We start from the raw sequence: 15,914 nt of genomic DNA on the forward strand, positions 1-15,914 counted from the left end.
CCATGTTTAAATTGAGCCCAGAAGAAAGATGGGTTCAAGTGCAAATTAATTTCAGATTATCACAACAAAGGCAATCAAATCTCAACAAGCTTGCCAGCAAAACACTTTGCAAAGGTCCCCAGGTCCCTTCCCACACCCAACTTACAATAAAGACCTTTCAGCTCATATTAAGCTAATGATCTAATACAACATTTCTGCCTATCTTTTGTGGTTTTATTATTTACTCATATGTATCAAGCCTGTGAAGAATGGGGGGAAAGAGAAAGAAAAGGTGGCATGGAAAGGTCAGTGTTTAATATCAGTAAAGTGACAAAATAAACAGTCAACAGCCCTGACAAGGTCTGCATGTCGTCAAATTGTCTTATTCTGTGGAAACTATCAGAGTGTATCGACAGTGCTGAAAGAACGTGAAATTTATCTGAACCCCTTCTCATACAGACAGAATCCCAAACCAAATAGCATGGCTCACCTCCTCCACCTATCTATCAGCACAGCTTTTATATAAATCCAACATCTTACTCTATCCTATGGGAACCTGCTGGGGAATGAAGGGAATCAAGTGCTGAAAAAATTCAAGTCAAGCCTCATTACCTCCTCATTACCTTTGCAAAAGTGGAGTGAGAGAAAATTTTATCTAGGGAACAGAAGCTTGGGAATCTCATTCAGAGTTCTGTCTGGTTATTGCACAGCCAACCATGGAGCTCTGCCTCTCTGGGATTAAAGTTTTCTTCTCATTTCTCTATAGTAATGATCCACTCATTAAGGTTTTTAAGGTAAATTACCATCACTTATCATTATGCCAGTCACTAAGTAAGCTGCATTAAACAAGGAATGTCAGTCGTGCGCTTTGCTTTTCTTTCTCCCCAGTTATCATGTGGAAATAAAGAAAATACATTTCACAGTTGGTTTTATAATTCTATAGTAATTATATTTTCCTATTTGTATTTGTTAGACTCTTTGGGCAGACATATTATACGAATATAAATGACTTTGTAAAAATACATATACATATTTACATATCCATATACATGCATATAGGTATTTCTGTCTTCCTGAAAAAATCCTTGAAACAAGATTTCTTTTTTGCAGTTTATTTTCAAATTCACTTTGTTTCTATCTGAAGATTTTATGTGCGCCCTTCATCATAGTAGCTAAGAGCTATTCATCTTGCTACATTTAAGTTTGGTTATTTTAATGTGCTTTTCAATTATTCAACTAACCCTTTTGTTTAAAATCATTTCTTTTGTCAGTTTATCCTTTATTATGCAAATTGCTGATGCAAAATAAAAATGCCCCACATTCACCATATTTTGAGCTTTTTGTAAAGCTCAGTTCCTTGCTTCCTTCTTCTTTGCCATAGAAATCTTGAAGCTCATTGTATCATTTTTTCTTTGGACTCAATCTTTCCAGGCAAATTTCTATGTGCAATTTTTTAAATTCTAAGATAATTTTGTTGGTCTTTTTCACATATTTGAGATCATGTGTTTCCTTTGGGGGTTTTCCAACTAGCTGGACTAGTGTGCTGAGGTGTTTTTTATTACTTCTAAAATAAATGCATTGGAAGTTCACTTGGCAAGTGAACACATAAAACGTCTTAACTATGTCAGCAGTTATTTTGCTTTGCCAATGGAAAAGTGATCTGCACAACTAAAACTGATTATCCCTTGGTGAAGAAAGAAAAAACTACTTCAGTGTTACTGCTGCCGCTTCTTCTCTTTCTCATTTCTCACTCTGTCTTTTTTTTTTCCTGCTAATATTCCCCCAAGCACTCATTTGCTTGTCTCATTTGACCAGTGATACACTTTCCCATAGGCATACCTGTTCTCATCATCACACGCTGGATGAGAACAGCTGGTTTCCTTTCGCCATCACCTTGAAGGCCACAGAGCTCACTTTCCTGGCGCAAGTGGACTTCCAGGTGTTACGAGCCAGGGGAATCAGTGTGTTATGAGCTACTACTGAATAGATTTGATTGGAAATAGTGGAACACAACCTCTTACAAGAAATAAATACAGAAGAAGAGACACGTCAAGGATGGGAGAATATCAAAGGAAGAAAGGGCAGAGGCAATCAGAATAGACTGCAAAAGGGAAATGAGGGGCAGAAGATAGAGCTAAGAATGACAGCCAATACCGTGTTACAGGCATGTAAACACAAACTCACATCAAAGGCAAACTGTCTCCAAAATTGTGATATGCCCCTTAGTTTCTCTGCTATTCGCTGCATTTCCAGACTGCTCCCTCTTTTCCTACATGATATTTTTCCCTCTCTTCCTGTACCCCCACTTCCTTTCCTACCACTTAGACATCCTACGTGGAACAAAAAATGAACGTTTGTTTGTAAGTATGCCAATTATGATGTCTACTCCTGCTTCTATATTTCAGTTTCAAAGATCATTTTAAAATACAAGAGTCTAAGCTAAAATAAAACAATTGAAAACCTGGCATAAAATAGAGTAAGTTTGAAAATTACATCATTGAAAGAATCATGCATCCCTTTTCTTATCTTATTGCTAAACATTTGGAAATTTCAAAAAAGTGGTTTTCTAATAGAATTTGTAGTTTTTCAATTTACAGTTTGTTTAATGCATGGTTCCCTTTAACTCTATAGTAATTAAGGGTTGGCAGACCATATGCTTCTGTGACATAAAGAAGTGAAACTGATTGCATGTACAATGAGGTTTTTATTCAATTATTATGAAGGAGAAAAATATCATTTTGTGCTGGTATTGCTAGTTTGTGGAGCCATGAACCCTGTTGTAATATTTTTGAAAATATATTTTTAACCCTCCTAGTGGAGAAATCTTGAAAATTAATCTTGCGTGTATCCAAAGACTCTGAAACCGAAAAGCAAAGAAAAAGACTCAACATTGCATTATCTTTTAAAATATGATGATTACAAACCTGTCATGTGAGGCCTGGCTGGAACCATTTGAATATGGATTATAAAATGATTCATTTTACCTATTTTTGTCACCAGTGAAGTTAAATTTTAAAATCACACACCTAGCTTTACTTAGGCACTGGGTATCAGTGAATGAAGTCAATGGACCAGTCACAAATATATGCTTATTTTCTGTAAAAACTCTGATCCTGAAAAGTCTTAAAAACATGTTTAACCTATCAGTTCAGCTGTTCTTTTTGCATGTGAACAAACAAAATGCTTGTAGGACTGAACTTTCTAATTCTGGTTAGAAAGCAGTCAAAATTATTCTCAAGAAGCAAATAGAAGTGTTGCAGGCTAGGAAGATATAAACTGCTTCATGCATAAAATATCAGTGAGGGTATCTGGGTGGAGAATGTAAGAGAGAAAAAGAGAAATTGCCATTTTAGACCACCTTCTAAGTGAAATTCATGCAGACTGTTTATCTTTGTTTTTTCTGTTAATAAAAAATGTAAAACTGGCCTATAAAAATCTTTTGCGTTTGGTTACACATACTTCAAAGTTCTGGTGCCGATGTTCTCAATACCAGGTATAAAATATAAATAATGCTGTTTAAATCCTTGAGTAATAATAACCAAATATTAGGTAACATCCATTAATCTTTGCATTACATGAACAATTAATCAAAAGACTGCAAGACACAACCATATGTCCCAAAGAAAATACAGTAAAATAATTAGATAAAATYATATTTTTTCCCTGTGATCACAAATAATCACAATTAATAATTGCTTCTGTAAATGTTCTCTAGGCATTCTCACGTGCAGCTCAAATACATAGCCCTCTTGTCAATTAAGTACTTATTCTGCTCCAGGTTGACAATCAAAATATCTTCACTGGGTTTTGGTTTCAAAACTGATACTGATGATATATCAATAGCTATTTTTTCTAGATTGCAGCTGATTATAACTTCAATTCTGCAAGCATTTTGTGACTGTTACAATGATTTTATTGCAGGTTTCCATTTCATGACAAGTCCGTAACAAACACGATGTTTCTGTTTGTCAAATATGTGAATGATCAGCTCATTCTGTGAACAAATACGCATTGCATATCAATAGGAATAGGAATGCTATCATTTTAAAGAGGCACATACATTTCCTCAGRCAGATGAACCTCTGAAAAGTGGCAGATTACTCTGTTACATCCAAGGTATGGGAAAGGCTGCAGAGCCAGTACAATGATTATGCTTTGTAAAACATAAACTGTGGGAATGTGAAAGGCAAACAGCTTTGGCTTGATATGGATGATGTTGTAAGAAGTGTCCTCCCAAGCTTGACTGATCCATGGAAGAGCCCCTTACAGTTGCAGTCTTTGCTCTATAGATGAAATATTTTATCTTTAAAGTTACTTATTTCTCCTGAGGCAGCAGGAAGAGAGCAGAGCTAAGGCCCTGCTGGCTCCTTTTCGCTACACCTCTAAAGCTACTTCCACTTTGGGCAGAAGGATGAATTATCACATACATATACGTATTGGCCCAAAATACATAATCATTGTCAGCAGGACTGAGGACACTTTTTTTCTCCTTTTAAAGATGTTCAAAGTACATGCAGTGTTTCCTGTGGCATACAGGAGGGCCAGATACAAAGCTTATGCTGTAGTTACATCTGTTTCACACTTCATAATGAACTAGATGATGGGGGGGTAAGGCTGCAGTTGTCAATTTAAAAGTAATTATAATTCCTTTTCAATGTTATTTCCCCCATCTTTACACCAATGTGTAAATCCCATTTTTCTTTCAAGTGTAAAAATGTTCTGAGCAATTTTGGGGGGATAGGGAGAAAAAGGATTTTAAAGTGAATATATATTTAAATATTTCCTGTATTTTCTTTGGCTTACCTAATTTTATAGAAGGCTATGGTCCAGAATTGTTTTCATTATACAGCTAATAAGTAATGATTTTAGTGTATTTGTTTTTCTTCTGAATTCAAGAGCAGCAGTTGGGAACTTACAAAACTTTATGATATGTAGAAGATATTTCTAATGTCTATGCAATTTAATTTGCATTTAACACTTCTTTTGGAGGCAACGAAATAATATCTTTTAAGTAAATTTTTATATACTTTAATAAAATAGATTACATTGGAATGCAGAAATGACTGCTATTGGATATCACTAGAGTGAAATTACTCACTTTTGTAAGCAAAAACTAGACTTCATTCCAAACCTGTAACAAACAGGCTAACCACCAGCTGATTTTAGCCGGCCTTACATCAGGTCCAGTGTGAGGTAACTCTTGGCACTTTTGTGAAGTCGAAGAGCATGAGAGTATCACATGTCCCTAGGATATCTTTGCAGGACCACCACAATGCATATACCTTATGCAGATAACATGTCTCAAATGCTCCCTGACCATACGCTGCCATTGACTGTCACTTCTCTATTGACAAGCTACAGTTTAAATACTGTCATTATTTGATGGTCCTTAAAGAAATGCTGTCATACTGTGGCAACTGCTGTTCAGGGGCATACCTCACTTTGTCTCAGCATCTCTTTTTTCATGGTCAGATAACATTTCTTCTCTCTCTCTGGACACTGAAAATGTCTTGACAGGCAGTAGCGGTCCATCCAGGCGCTCAACATTGCCCACTCAAGGGCACATTTGTGTGGATATGTGAAGGGAAGGATGATGTACTTTGGATGTTGCTCATTATAACTGGTTGCATTTACATGCTAGAGTGTATCAGAGACTGCTCAGCTGAACAGGCTTAAATTGTCCCTGCACACCTAATACGAGAGAGGGTTATTTAGTCAGGAGTCCTGGAAGAAGTGACATTTTTGYAGTGTGGCTTTTGATTAATCAGTGCAGTTAGGTCTATGCATGTTAGGGAGAGAATAGCAAAATGCATTTCCGGAGGTAGTGCAGTAACTTGGAACAACCCTACGGTTGAAATGTAGGTACCGTACAGGTCATTGAAGTTAACAGGGATTTTTTTTTCAGATGTCCAGACAGTCCTCCCTTGTCTACTTCCCTGGCACCACAAAGTCTTACACCTTTAGAAATACTTAAAATGAAAACAAACTCTCTCTTCTACACACATTTGCTAACAGCATTAAAATAAATCATTATTGAACCAAACAATGTCACAAATCTGTTTCCACCTATGAGTTTGTTTCAGTAGTGCTTACCAGCAGCCAATATTGAGTTGCAGTATTTTCTTTCTATTTAAAGAACTAAATGGGGATCTTTTTTCCAAATCCCAAATCAACTTTTTAAAATAGAAAGTAACATATAAGAGCTTGCAAATCTGCTTGTAATCAGGACTCCTGAAACGTACACCTGGTTGACAGATTTAGAGCACCACAAGTGTAGAAAAAAGAAGGGTAGGAGAATAGCAACAGCAGCAGCAAGAGTGGGAGGAGATAAACAGAACAGCAGCAGCAGAAATTAGAGGAAGCATCTAGAAAACAAAAATGATTAAAAGCAAAGAATAGAAATTATTTTATGCCAACAAACCAATATTGTGGGATATTGGTAGAAGAACTAACATACTGCCGAATTTTCTATGCCTGCCCTAAATGATTAAGAAATGCATAGCAGAGATTTCTTGATAAATGGTGCTTTAAAAATAATTAGAAGTATTATTAACTGCTTTTGAGGAGCCTATAAAGATATAACATTGATATTTTAAATGTGCCAAAGTGAATGGAAAAGAACTGGTATTAATAGCTCCCCAACAACATTTACATATAAACCCAAAGTTGCTAAAATTTGACTAAATCTCTCTTTAGCTCTCGATTTTTTTAATGACAGAAAAGCTACTACTGAAGTATCAATCACTTTAAAGGCGTTTTGGAGTATCAAATGGAACTTAGCATACAAATGCCCTGCATATTCTGTGGCAGGCATATGTTATTTGTCACCAAAGGTATGGTGCTCTATAACAGTTAGAAGAGGCTGACTCTTCTGAGCATCCTCTTTATGCAAGAGCTGTTTTGAAACTATATTTCACTGTCACTGTCTGTTGTGGTATGTTTGCTTGTTTCTGGCAACTTAAGCTTTGGTGTTTGAGAACTTGGAATATTCCAGGGGAACTGTTAACAGAACAGGGATGTTTTCAGCTTAACTATAGAACTTTGTTGTGAATGAAAGTTAGTTCATGGGAGGAAAAAAGAAACTCCACGAAAACCAAGACAGAAAAGTAGGTAAGGGGAAAGGATCTTTCAGTTTCCCTCTCCTGTGAGACACATGACAAAGTAATGTGTAAACCAGGAAAATGGAACAGATCGTAAAGTTTGGCACGTTAAATGTAAAAACAACATGGCAGGTCAAAGAAAAGTTTGAGGAACTACTTGCAAAAAAGTGGAAAAAAAATCATAAAACTTTTTTCAAATACGCCTCAGATTTGATAAGTTTGCCAGGGAATTAGTAGGGAAGTTAGATGACCAGGATATAAAAAGGGAAATGAGGGAGGATGATGCCATAGTAGAAAAATAAAATTTATCTTTTGTATTAGTGTTTGGGCATGAAAAAAAATGGATAAATTCCTAAGCCAGATTTTTTCTAAATAAAGGAGACATCAGAGAGCCCACCTCAAAATGAAATGTTTCTAAAACAGTTTATCAGACAAAAGATATAATGAACAGTACCAAGTCACCAGGGTTGGATGATACCTACCCAAGAATGGTATTCCAGTCATTCCTATGGTAACTCTTGACTTACCATACCATGAACTAGCTGAACTGTGATGTATTATCTTAAGTGAAATAACTTAGCAACTAAGTAATGATGATGACAGTTCTTCAGAAAGACTTCTTACAAATACTTAACAAACTAAAGACCAGTAACTCCATCATGTGTACAGGGCAACTCAGCAGAAACTATAATAAGGAATAGAATGAATGAACATACTAATAAATAACATATAATAGGAAAAAAACTACTACAACTTCTAAAAAGGGAAATAATGCCTCACAAATCAGTAGAAGATCTTTAAATGAGAAAGAAGCAAGTGAATAAAATACACCATACAGTTTACTTGGATTTCCAGGAGCATTTGACAAGGTCTCTCACCAAGGATCCTTACAGAAACTCAGAAGTCAGAAGATTAAAAAGAAGACTCTTGAATGTATAAGTAACTGGTGAAATATTGGAAACAGATGAGGAGTCAGTTCTCAATGCAGAAAGAGGATACCCATGAAATTCTACCGTCATGTTTTCTGGGACTTGTACTGCCCAACATATTTCTAAATAACTGGAAGGAAGGGAGGGYGAGTGTAAAGTGACATTTTCTTATGATACCAAGTTATTTTAGGTAGCAGCAAAAGGGGCTGAATGTGAAGAAGTGCAAAGAGGGATACTGAAATTTAGGTACTGCAGACATCTCTCATAACCTGGAGATCTATCAGAACCTCAGGGACCAGGCAATAAAATGGTAGATGAAGTTCAGTGAAGGTAAATGCAAAAGTAAAGATGCACTTGGGTAAGTGACAACCCTTGTTTCACATACGGTCTCACGGACTCTGTGCTGGCTTTTACTATTTAGGAGCAAGGCCTCACAGTCAGAGCAATGAAGAAGAACTTTTGAATTGTTAATGCTGAGCTCAAGTGAGTACTGGAGAAATTTCAGAAGACTAGAAAAAATCTAGTCTGCCAATAGGAAAGGGAAGGGGAAGGGGAAGGAGAAATAGAAGCCAGTTAGCTTGACATCCATCTTGAGCAAAACAATCTAGGACTGATAGGATTATAATCACTGGAAATTATGGGAGGGTAGTATCACTCCATGATTTCATCCAAAACAGCTCATGTACAAACTAACTCAATATAATTTGCTAACAGAATGACAAATGTAACTGATAAAGGTAAATGTTGATGCCATATTCTCAGGCTTTCATAGACCTCTTAGTGTTTCATGAAAATCTAATAAAAATCTTAGTATAAAAAATAAATATAACATGCAGCACAGCAGTTAACTCTTGGTTGAGTGAGAGTGAAAAAATGACTGTGGACAGGGAACACTCTACATAGGATTTAGAATTTACTCCACCCTGCCCATGTAGGAGGATAGCTGTTCCTTGCAGTATGATGATAACCTGTGCAAATGCTAGGTTCAAAAGCCCAGGTCAGTTAATAAGAGTGTTTTCAACCATGAACATAACACATGTCATAACTCTGTTTGTACCACACATCTGACAATTAAGCTTGTGGTGAAGTGACCGAGTAAAAGAACTCCTTGAGAACTTGCTGTAGGTGAAAAAGAAAAGGAAGCTGGTTCTCATGGGGGACTTCAACCACCCTGATATCTGCTGGAAAGACAACACAGCTAGGCTCAAACAGTCCAGGAGGTTCCTGCAGAGCATTGGTGACAACTTCTTGACACAGGYGGYRGAGGARCCAACRAGGAGAGGTGTGCTGCTGGACCTCATACTAACAAACAAAGAAGGACTGGTGGAAGATGTGAAGGTCAGGGGCAGCCTTGGCTGCAGTGACCATGAGATGGTGGAGTTGAGGATCCTGCGAGGAGGCAGCAGGGCACTAAGTAGGATCACAACCCTGGACTTCAGGAGAGCTAATTTTGACCTCTTCAGGGACCTACCTGGAGGAATCCCATGGGTTAGGGCCCTAGAAGGAAGTGGGTTCCAAGAGAGCTGTTTAATGTTCAAGCATCACTTCCTCCAAGCTCAAGATTGGAGCAGCCTATGAGTAGGAAATCAAGCAAAGGGGGCAGGAGACCTGCATGGATGAGCAAGGAGCTCCTGGAAAAACTCAACCAGAAGAAGGAAGTATACAGAAAGTGGAAAGGGGGACAGGCCACTTGGGAGGAATATAGGAAYGCTGCCAGAGTATGCAGGGATGCGACGAGGAAGGCTAAGGCCCATTTGGAATTAAATCTGGTAAGGGATGTCAAGGACAACAAGAAGGGCTTCTTCAAATACATCAGTAGCAAAAGGAAAAGTAGGGAAAATGTGGGCCCTTTGCTGAATGGGGTGGGTGCCCTGGTGACGAAGGATGCAGAGAAGGCAGAGTTACTGAATGCCTCCTTTGCTTCAGTCTTTACTGCTCAGGCCAGCCCTCAGGAACCCCAGACCCTGGAGGCAAGAGAGAAACTCTGGAGAAAGGAAGACTTTCCCTTGGTTGAGGAGGATCGGGTTAGAGATCATTTAGGCAAACTTGACACCCACAAATCCATGGGCCCCGACGGGATTCACCCACGAGTGCTGAGGGAGCTGGTGGATGTTATTGCTAGGCCACTCTCCATCATCTTTGAAAGGTCATGGAGGACAGGAGAGGTGCCTGAGGACTGGAACAAAGCCAATATCACCCCAGTCTTCAAAAAGGGCAAGAAGGAGGACCTGGGAAACTACAGGCCAGTCAGCCTCACCTCCATCCCTGGAAAGGTGATGGAGCAGCTCATGCTGGAGGCCATCTCCAAGCATGTGGAGGAAAAGAAGGTGATCAGGAGTAGTCAGCAYGGCTTCACCAAGGGGAAATCATGCTTAACCAATCTGATAGCCTTCTCTGATGGAATGACTGGCTGGGGAGATGCGGGGAGAGCAGTGGATGTTGTCTACCTTGACTTCAGCAAGGCTTTCGACACTGTCTCCCATAACATCCTCATAGGTAAGCTCAGGAAGTGTGGGTTGGATGAGTGGACAGTGAGGTGGATTGAGAGCTGGCTGAATGGCAGAGTTCAGAGAGTTGTGATCAGTGGCGCAGAGTCTGGTTGGAGGCCTGTGGCTAGCAGTATCCCCCAGGGGTCAGTACTGGGTCCAGCCTTGTTCAACTTCTTCATCAGTGAGCTGGATGAAGGGACAGAGCGCACCCTCAGCAAGTTTGCTGACGATACAAAACTGGGAGGAGTGGCTGATACCCCAGAGGGCTGTGCTGCCATTCAGAGAGACCTGGACAAGCTGGAGAGCTGGACGGAGAGGAACCTCATGAAGTTCAAGAAAGGCAAGTGCAGGGTCCTGCACCTAGGGAGGAATAACCCCATGCACCAGTACGGGTTGAGGGTTGACCTGCTGGAAAGCAGCTCTGCGGAGAAGGGCCTGGGAGTGCTGGTGGACACCAAGTTAAGCATGAGGCAGCAATGTGCCCTTGTGGCCAAGAAGGCCAATGGTACCCTGGGGTGCATGAGGAAGAGTGTTGCCAGCAGGTCGAGGGATGTGATCCTGCCCCTCTACTCAGCCCTGGTGAGGCCGCATCTGGAGTACTGTGTCCAATTCTGGGCTCCCCAGTACAAGAGAGACATGGAGCTACTGGAGAGAGTCCAGTGAAGGGCTACAAAGATGATTAGGGGACTGGAACATCTCCCCTATGAGAAAAGGCTGAGAGAGCTGGGCCTGTTTAGCCTGGAGAAGAGAAGACCGAGAGGGGATCTTATCAATGTGTACAAATATCTGAAGGCAGTGTGTCAAGAGAATGGGGCCGGACTCTTTTCAGTGGTGCCCAGCGACAGGACGTGAGGCAACGGGCACAAACTGAAACACAAACAGTTCCATCTGAAGCTGAGGAAAAACTTCTTTACCGTGAGGGTGACAGAGCACTGGAACAGGTTGCCCAGAGAGGCTGTGGAGTCTCCTTCTCTGGAGATATTTAAAATCCACCTGGACGCAATCCTGTGCAACGTGCTCTAGGTGACCCTGCTTGAGGAGGGGAATTGGACTAGATGCTCTCCAGAGGTCCCTTCCAACCTCAACTATTCTGTGATTCTGTGATTCTGTTAAAGGTACCTTCTTGGTGCTTCCTAAAATGACAAGTCTGTAATATAAAAACTGCAGGCAATCTTCTAAGCAACCTCTTGCAAAGCCAACATCTTCAACCAAAGTTACCTGAAACAGAAAACTTGCATTGAAATTGTAATTTCAATAACTTGAAATTACCTACTATCAGAAAACTCTAACTCATGCTCAGGCCAGGCTGATCTCAAAAAAAAAAAAAAAAAAAAAACCCTATCAGTTCATTAAAGACTATGCTGGATATCATGAACACAATTGGCCAAGCTAAGGTCACATTGAAAATTTCTTCTACTATCTCCTAACACATGAATGTTTGACATTACAACTTTAATTGTTTTAACATTTTTTCCAGTTACATGCAATTTTATAGGCTTTTATTTTAAAAGCAAGCTAAAAAAAAAAAGTAAACCAAGGGCAATATATTTGCAAGTAGGAGGTTCATCCAAAGCAAAGTTATATTAGATTCAACTCATGAACATCTGCCACTTGAGCTAAAAGAAGGGACTAGAATGGGTGTGGAGCTAAAGGAGCATTTTTTGACTTTTCTTCAGAATGAACTCTGTCTCCGCTTGCCCCAACCTGTTACCCTTTTCTTTCTGTCCTGTCTGCACCTCACTCCTTGCTTCACCCTGATTCTCTTTGCCTCCCAGCTTCTGTTCACTAACAGTCTTATCCAATCTCTTCCTAACCTGGCCTTATCCCCTTTTTAGTTGGGCTGATTACCAGTCGCCCTCCACCAAGTTATAATCCCTATCTCTCCTTATGCAGCCAAACTTTCCTTAAACCACCATTTTTCTTCCCCTCGCCCCAACCCTGTCCCCTCATCCAGTCTTTGTCCCATTTCCATACCTCACTTCATTACAAGTCTCTCCTTGTATAACTCCTTGACACTGTTTCTGTTTCACACTCCAAACTCCAGTCTCACCAAACTTCTTGGCCTATTCTGCTCCTTATTGTTTCCCAGCTCTGGCTTTTGAACCCCTCTTTTGCCAGGTTACTTGAATGGTAGCTAAAGGTCACTGAGAAAGCAGAAAATACAGGACCACTCATCCTTAATTCCAGGGTCAGATCCTACCTTACCTTCGCCCTGCATACGGGAGCAAATAAAAGGGAAGAATTTCTGACAAATGATAGCATACAGGATGATGACTCACCTTTTGTGAAGGAGGCACACACAGTTCAACTAGCAGTATACTCTGGGAAAGGATAGCACATGCTCAGGAAGCAAGAATTTTTTGCAATTTAGCTTTTTAATATGAAGGAAGTTGGCTGAACATATATTTCAAATGTTTATTATTTGGTCAAATTTCAACAGATTTTCAAGGGGCCAATAAAAAAAGTACATCCCTGACCCATATTTCAAGTCTCTGTTGGAAAGGAGGGGGCTGCTGTTCAAAGAAACATGACAAAAACGATGCATTTCTGAACCACTTTGGTTGAAATTAAAATAAAATGCAAAAAAAAAAAAMACCTTAGTCTGAAGCTGACACAAAACATGAAAAAATTTTCAACTAAAGTTGTGCCAAGTTATAAGCAACTTCAAAATGGGAACTTATACTGGGGATTTATAATGAAAAGTATTGATAATGTTAATATTAATAATAACGCGATGCTACAGTCCTGCCTATAATAACTGACAAGTAACACTCTCTTATATAGGCCAGAAGTAAAGATATATAATTTGCCACAACTCTATGGACAAGCAGCTACATATATATCTTTCTCTTACAGCAAAACGAGTGAGATAAGAAACTAGGTGATGGAGGATTTTGCTTCTCCACAGAAGTAGGATTTTCACTGGTTTCACCAGTTGTGCAAATTTGTTTTTGTACAGCCGTATTTTCTTTTAAATCCTGAGGAGCAGACATTTGTCCACTAGGACAATTTTTCAGACATGTATGAAAATATCCCTAGTTACTGTGTAGAGTGAACAAAATCCATATCCAATATCCATACGCAATTATGTTCCATTAGTCACCCTTCCTTCCACCCCCTCCTTCCTTCCCATTACTCTTTTGCCAAAGACACCTGGCTTTTTATTAATTATTGCACAGATTGAGGATGTCAACCTTGAGCTACTGAGTACCAACTTTTCACTTGACATTCTGCCAGAAAAACTCTACCTCCTTCAAGACAGTGCTGTAAGCCCTATTATCACCAGTACTGCTGATCAGTCTACTCTCTTAGTTTACCTAAATACGCAGCACTCCACTTAACCTTTAAGAACTCTAGCATCTCTAATAAAAGCCTTGTTACTTTTCCCCTCGTATCCTGACAACTTACTTGTCAGAGGTCAGTAAGAGAGTGTTTRTCATTCAGCTTCAGAAACATCTCTCAATAAATGCTATGAATGAAGAATTACAGTCAGGTATTGTCTTGCATATAATACTTGTTAAACCACAGTTTGAGGTTGGAGGGATCTCAGTGTTGGGTTGGATCCATGTCTGTTTTATAATGGCTTTCAGTTGGTATAAGTTGGAAGGGCAAGGGGAGAAAGCTGTAATAACTCAATAGAGGATGAGCATAAATCAGAATCAATAGGGATCTGATCTACATATAATGCAAGTGACATAATAGGCAGATGCAAGTGTATGTATCATTTGCATATGTTATTCTTTATTCAGTCCAGCCAGAGTTCTCTGTAAAAATGACCTTATGATCCAATGATGAAAGAAAAAAAATCCAAAATATTATTCGTTTCTCATGTCAACTCTTTGCTGTGGTCCCCAATGAAAATCGCTTTTGATAGTCAAGGCATATGCCTAGGTCTTTGGAGTCCTTGGTTCAGGGCATTCCCTTAAAGACAAAAACAATCATTTTGACATGCTTTCTTATCACCACTTGAACACTTTTGTTAGTCTGACACCTATGCTGCTTCATGGTCATAGAAGGTGACACAGAAGGTTTGCCACTTCAGACCAGAAGGTCTCCAGTTCTCGCTTCGCATCATTCTTACATCCTTTGCGGGAATACACATGCAGGTCCTGCATGTGTAGCACATGCATGTTACAGCAAGCATGGATACTAGAACCAGATTTTGCATTAACCCATTCAGGTAGGAGCATCCTTGGTTCTTCACAGAACATCATACAGTCTTTAAAATCATGCTGCCTGTTAGAAGAACCTTTATGGCACACTTTACTGATTGCATTATGCAGTAGCTTCATAAAACAGCAGTATTATGCCCATATATCACACTACAGAGAACATACTAATCAGCTTGACCCTAGATGGTAATCCACCTTTTCCCTACCATTTTACTGAGAAAGAGTCTGGCTGTGCTTTTTCCCAATGCTCTGATGTGTTTTTGACCTCTTCTCTTAGATGAAAAGATGCTGCCCATGACATCACACAAAATTTCCCTAAGTCATTTTGAGTGCCAGAAACGCTGTGCTGAGTTGAACAAACTCTGAGGCGATAGATACAGGGATTGGGTTCATTTGCAGTACTAAGGAGTGAAACCTGTTTGGCCATAAAAGGTAATAAACAGTATTTCCAATAGTAATAGGTGTTTAACTGTTCAGAAACAGTGCATGGAGGGATATGTAGGCAATATACTACTTCAAGGCTTGACTATGGCTTTGCCATCCGTGTTTCAACAGACTGGAAAGCAGCCTGTCATTTGGACAAATGAGTTGGGGTTTGCTGGTCCTTGTTTTCTAGCTATGAAAATAATTGGGGTGTCACTGCTTATAAACTGCAGCATATTTTTCTGACATACTAGTGTAATTACACAGGTTGCTCATTATTATCCTAACTCACCTTTTTTTGATTAATAAAAGCCAGTGCTTCTTGTGTTCCTCACTCTCTTGTATAAAAGGAATACAGAATTACCACACACTCTCCCCACTTACACTTGTAATACAGGCAGCCATTCTGCTTTGTGTGACTGGGAAGGTCATACTAATCTCCTCAAACTTAATGGTTAGAGGGCATGGCTAAGCCTACAATATTTGCAAGTGCCTGAGTATGGGTCACCACCCCCACACAGGGAGATTGAGGAGATGAGAATGGTTAATGATGATACTCCACAATTTAATGCCAAACATCCCTTCATATTCCAACCAAATTCTTTACTAAGAACTCTTATCTCTTTTTTGCTGATATACATGTCTGCATACTGTAGCTTATTTCTGAAAAATCAGTATTTTCATGTCTATCTTTTAACAAAATCTTAATTTTCTTTCTGTTATTGCACTAATATCTACAAATCTGTGAAGGAAATGCATTACATACATTCCTTGTTAGCTCCAAAATTTGTGCAACTTGTCATGTCTGCCACACTACAGGCA

This window comes from Apteryx rowi, unplaced genomic scaffold, assembly GCF_003343035.1.
Source record: "Apteryx rowi isolate R43461 unplaced genomic scaffold, aptRow1 scaffold_218, whole genome shotgun sequence".
NCBI classification, from domain to species: Eukaryota; Metazoa; Chordata; class Aves; order Apterygiformes; family Apterygidae; genus Apteryx; species Apteryx rowi.